We start from the raw sequence: 6,000 nt of genomic DNA, 5'->3' as shown, positions 1-6,000 counted from the left end.
CTCAAGACTGACTGTCTGCTATGACACCCTTTGGCCAGTAGGGGGTACTGCAGTCCCTCTACCCAGGGCAGGGGTGCCAACCACAGCTGTCGGTTATCAGGGAAACTCAGAAATGGACAACTCCAAGAGGTGGCGATGGTGATGGTCTCTTGATTTTGAGTTACATGTAGATATTGCACTTTAACAGCCATCCTCTCATTCTGAATCAACTAGTGCTTCCTTCTGTGCGTGGGTATTTTCAGTGTATATGTGGCTGTGTGTGTGTGTGTGTGTGTGTGTGTGTGTGTGTGTGTGTGTGTGAGAGAGTGAGTGAAAGAGAACATTGTGTATGTGTGAGAGTGTGTGTGTGTGTGTGCGCGCTCAGTACGGGCCCACGCTACGTTTTCTCACACCAGGCTCTTGATTCTCAGACTGGAACCTCGTTAACACCATGAGCACACCCGCCTCTGTCTGCAGTGCATGCTGGGACATTAAACGCAGCTCCTCCACAGCACAGCAAAAGGCTGAGGGCTTCTGGGCGTCTCCATGGAAACCGCCCCGACCCATTTTACAAAAATCGGCAGCTACGAGCTACACTGCAATCCAGACATTTTGACATCATGCAAAAATGCCTGTGAGGAGTCCACAAGTGAGGCGCAGAGACTAAAAACTAAAAAAGCGTGTGGGGAGCGTTTTAAATGTTGAAAATATTCCTCTGCCACACTGTCGGCAGCAGGCACTTGTATATGCAATCTCAATGTAAAGAATTTATGTGACAGAAGGCCCCCTGCCAGGTTGCCATATAAAGACGGGGGGATCCCCTGCGGAGATGTGATGTCGGTTTGTCTAGTAGTACTTGATGTGTGAGCTCACAGGTGTGTATTTGACAGCCGAGGAACTGAGCCAACAGCACGGACGCTTCTGGAACAGTGGCATTGTGGGAAAAAATTTATTTTATTTTTTTCCTCCCCCTCCTACCTACAGCTTTTTTTTTCCCCCCACTCTTTCTCCACTTTTGTCCCCTCTTGCACAAAGGGCATTAACTTTCCACCAACCCTAGCTGAAGGAGCAGAGGGGCAGTAAGGGAACACATGGATGGATGGAGATGGATGGATGACTTTCCTCCACTGCCCTCGGGACTTTGTCACTTTTCAGCGGACCTTGGTGAGAGCTGTCCTTAAGGAATTTTAAAAAGTCGGACCCCCTTAAGCTGCTACTCTATCAGGGTTCAAAAGGCTGTGTTTACTGGATGGAGGTGACCACACAGGGCCCACAGACTCCTCCACACTCCCACTGACACCCTTGGACACCACCCTTCCTCCCTGTCAACCTTCTCAGTGGGTCTTCTGTACATACAGGACCTATTTTTTTGACGCTTTTTGTGGGGGAAGGCACCTTTGTACTGTACTTTAGTTGATTCAGAATGTGCAGTGTTACGGTTTTTGTTTGTGTGTATTTTTGTTGTTTGCTCTGTGTGGTCATGTCCCGGTTGCCAGGTTTGAGCGGTAACACCATAGCAGGGGTTAAAAAAAAAACAACACACTGCTCCTCTTTTTGTCCTCATCTTGACGCACAGCGTATACGTCCTCACCGGTTGTCTGACTCACATCTTTGTTACCAAGTCACTTTTTTGGAAGAGGAAAAAAAAAAAAAAATTCAAATGCCATACTTGTCGTAGCTCTGCATTAATCCAGATTGTACGGAAATCCTGTGTACAAAATAAGCGCACACTTTAGAAGACACATTAAAAATGGCAATTGAACACAAGAGGACCGGTATGTATTTGTTGATTGAATGCGACCTGATGCACTGTGAGCTCAATGTGACGTGGGAGTTGTTTGTCAAGAATAATAAATGATTAAAAAATATATTTAATGTAAAGTTAGTTACTATAAAACATTACTGAGGACATCTGTATAACTTATATGAATGTATTGTCTTGCTATACTGGACATATCCAACCAATGCATTTTACTGTAAAGCAATAATGTGAAGAAAAAAAAATAAAATGGCAAAATAATTCCTGTACATTTGTCTCATAAGTTCTTGGATTGTTTGTGAAATACAAATTAAATGAAGCCATTTGTACATGTATCTGTTGCTTGTGCTGTTTTTGTTTTTTGCAGCATGTACTGATGATTTTTGACTTTTTTTTTTTTTTTTTTGGCCTTGCAGAAAAGCAGAATGTAGTTGTTTATACATGTTAGAGGGCCAAGGAGGTAAAATTATCCAATAGTCCCCAAAAGCCCCTAAAACTAAGATAAATATGTGTAGCTGAACTTGTTTTCACTTCTGTCGTACCCTGTTACTCATCTTACAACTCCTCAGGTTCATTGTGACTATCTGAGGCTGGTGCTGGAACCACTGCACTGAAATATCTTTAGTAAAAACTAGCTTCATCTCAACCAGCTGCTATAGTAAAATGCTACTTGATGCATTAATAATAACTATTTAAAGATGTCATACTAATACATGTAGTTGATAATACTTGTGTACTTTTACTTAATGGTGATCCAGTGATTTGGTATTGCATTAACATAAAGCTAGAGGGCAGAGCTAGAAAATTAATGAAGCCGTTTAATTAAAGGAGCCATGATGTCCTGACTTACAGTTCCTGGTATAAATCAAGCCAAAAAAAACATCAGGTACTATGTTTCCCATAATGCAATTTTCCAACTTTAGAAATGTCCTACTAAAGCTATAGAGAAAACACAACTGTTTCCACAGGCTGTAAAGTAAACTGACCTCCATGTGTAAAGTCACTGTAGTGGCCCTTTAAGTAGGATTTTGGATGCGGGACTTGTAATGGAGTATTTTTAGTTTGTTGTCTTGGTATTTGCTCTGCAGTAAAGGATCTGAGTGCCTTTTCTCTCACTGTATTAAACTGATCCGTCTTCTTGCTAATTTCTAGATATGTGTTTAAATGAGCTCATTTCTGAAAGTATAAAGAACAACTTAATTGAATTGCTGAATGGCTCCAGCTGTATCTTGTTTCTGTAATTCATTCTAATTTGTTAATGTCAGATTGAATTATCAGAAAGCGACAACACTGAGGGGGACACCTTCAGATTTGCTGACTCGAGGTTTATTTTACACCTAAAGCCAAATGAATCGGTGCAGCTAACATAGTTTTGATGTGAGCAGTTTAAGATATGTAATAAATCTTTCTTGGTGAAATGACCCTTAAGGTAAAGTTAATGAGTTTGATGTACTCCTTATGGCTACTCTGATGCACCAGCAGTGATTAAAACACTTTTGAAGAAAAGTAGTTTGTGTCCCTGCAAAAACTCCATAATATATTCTAGCCATATCACCCTGGCTTGATTGCATTCAGTCTTTTTTTTTTCATTCTGCCCGGCCGTGCTTTTTCTCCACTCCAAAATTCACTGATTTTTTAAATTAAAGTTCCAGCATCTTCTGATCACATCATCAGTGGATAAATTCACACTCAGTCAACGCTCAAAGTAATACCATGCAACAATTCTTTTAATTTTGGGGTATGTGTGAGATTAGATAGCAAATAAATCATCTGCTATTTGGTTGAAGCGCTCCGGAAAAGAATATCTGAATTAACGAGTCCCACTTATGATTTAGACGTTGCTGTAACAGAGTGTATTTCTCCCTGAGTGAATGATGAATAATGATTTATTGGCCCTTACTGGAAACTTGTCTTGAGCAATAATCAAGCTCCAGAGCGATGCACTTATCCAGACAGGGTGATTGCAAACAATCTGTTATTTATAGTGACAGCTGGCAACATGTGAAGAGTCCATTGAGGGGCAAGTGATTGGGAAATTCATGTTTTGATTGCATCTTGCCTCCATCAATCTGGATTTCTTGTCCGTGGCACCAGTAGGGGGCAATGTTGCAGCAGGATTTATCCTCTCAGTGTCACAGACAAACTTTGTTACAGCAGGATGAGATGAAAATGGAGCTTCTTCACCTAAGTGACTACAGCTCTGGCACTCCATAAAGTTTCAAATATGAAACTGTGACAAACTCAAAGCATGACTGGAATGAATGCTTTCCTTATGATTTCACGCACAGAGAACATACTGCACACAATTTGTTAATGATGGATGTCCATGTCCTTCATCAGCCAGCAGACAGCTAGCCATCTGGTGAGACCAGCATTGCTCGTGCACGCTACTGGTGCTTCTCCCTAATGAGCCACCCTCTTGGCTACTGTGCTGCGGTTAACAAGCTTCTCTGTCAGCCGTGATCTTGTGCACTGATGAGTTCCCTCTCTGCCCCCTAACAAGCCCGTTTGGGCAGCCGCCGCGTGTCTCCCCGTGAACGCTGGCTTAACTCCCCTCCACCATTTGTTGTGGCACATCTAGAGACAAGGCCCACGCATCCTGGCCTCCACATATACAGTGTCGTAATTCTGCTTTGAAAAGTTGTTTATGTGTTCACCCGCCGCCCCCACAGTTACAGTTTGGGGACATGTTCTATCCTTGTTTGTGCCTTGCCAGTATTTTTGACACTGCTCTGCTGTTTGGGTAAATTGCTGTGCTGGGGTGATGGATGGTGAACAAACTGGGTTGCCACTGCTTGCTGCAGTTCCCCGTAAGGGCATCCTGTGCTGCTGAGTACAAGGTGTTTGTTGTGAGTCGCCCCTGTTCCTTTAACTGCCAGTTTGGTTTGACTTCCTCTGTTGCATCCTGATGTTGGCTGGCAAACTTGGACTCTTGGACTTTTATTTAAAAGTTTCGCTCCTCCAAATTACAAAACAAAGGCTTTCTCATCTATAATGGTATTTAACAGCCATGAGAATAGTTTCGTTTTTTATGTACCGTCTCTTAGATTTCTGCCTCCGATCTCATTTAGTGAAAGTGGATGTAATTTTGTTGTGGTCCTCGCAGAAATAAAAAATATATTTAAAAAATTCAACACCAACATCTCTTTCGAGACACAATGCCCTAGTTATTCTGGATAATTCCCAGACCTCGCTGTGAACAGTTTTCACTGGAACTACTTTCAACGGAGAAAAGCGTCTCAATAAAAACTTTTCACAAAAGATTCTGTGGATTATTCTGAACAACTGCAATCTCTGTTTTCTAAATAATGTCTACAATGTTTGGCCCTCTCAGTCCTCTTTTCCTTTGTCAGCATCACGTCGCAGTCAGCCATGACCGGTGACATTTAACCTTTAACAACAGTCTTGGCCTTGTGGGAAATTGTGTTTTGTTAAGGCAGTGGTTCCCAAATTTTTAATACTTAAACAGCATCTTCTTGCCGCAGGTTGCAAATGTGAGTGGAGGGTGGTCATTTCAACCAAGGAGTGTTTTTGCTCACTTGTTTTATTTTTGCACAGGCCTTAATATACAAAATTAATGCCTTTTATATATTATGTAAAACACTGGCAAAATCAATTTGTCTGGCCTATGATGTAAAACTACTCACTTTTGTGTGGCAAAAAAAATTTTTTTTTTCAGCTTTCTAAAACTTGTGAGTGGGTGTTTACCCACACCCACTTAGAATAATCTTGTGACCCCAAGGTCCGGAGCCAAAGCCTGCTAAGCATAATGTTTTTAAGAATTTATAATCTCAGTCTAGACAGATGGAGTGATTCACACAACAAACCGAAAAGAGTGACTTCAGAACCACACTGAAAAACAGTGATTCACCGCCCTCTGTTGAAAGTTCCTGTGACGCACACACCCGACCCGTCAGTGCTGCTGGGTGTGGTCAGAGGTGTGCTTACTTGCACCTGTAACCAAACCCAACAGTGACATCACAAAGTCCTGGGGTACACCTGTACATCACTGCAGCAAGGTGAGGACGTAAACCAGTGGGGGGGGGGTCATAGTCTCAACAGTAAAAATCCACTGGCTGAGTCCATTTAATGTCCCTAAGATAACAGTCCCCAATATTTAAGTGGTGCATTGTTTCGTACTCCATTACCACCACGTGACCTTTCCCTGGTATTTAAACCGTCTGCAAACTTTGTAACTAGATAAAATTAAAATAAACGGAATAATGATGAGGACAGTGACATTATCACAGCTGTAACCTGCG

Source organism: Trachinotus anak, unplaced genomic scaffold (genome assembly GCF_046630095.1).
Source record: "Trachinotus anak isolate AG129_WGS33_773 ecotype Australia unplaced genomic scaffold, CSIRO_AGI_Tana_v1 ptg000031l, whole genome shotgun sequence".
In the NCBI taxonomy this organism is placed as follows: Eukaryota; Metazoa; Chordata; class Actinopteri; order Carangiformes; family Carangidae; genus Trachinotus; species Trachinotus anak.
The sequence above is the reverse complement of the archived record's forward strand: the minus strand, read 5'-3'. Positions refer to the sequence as shown.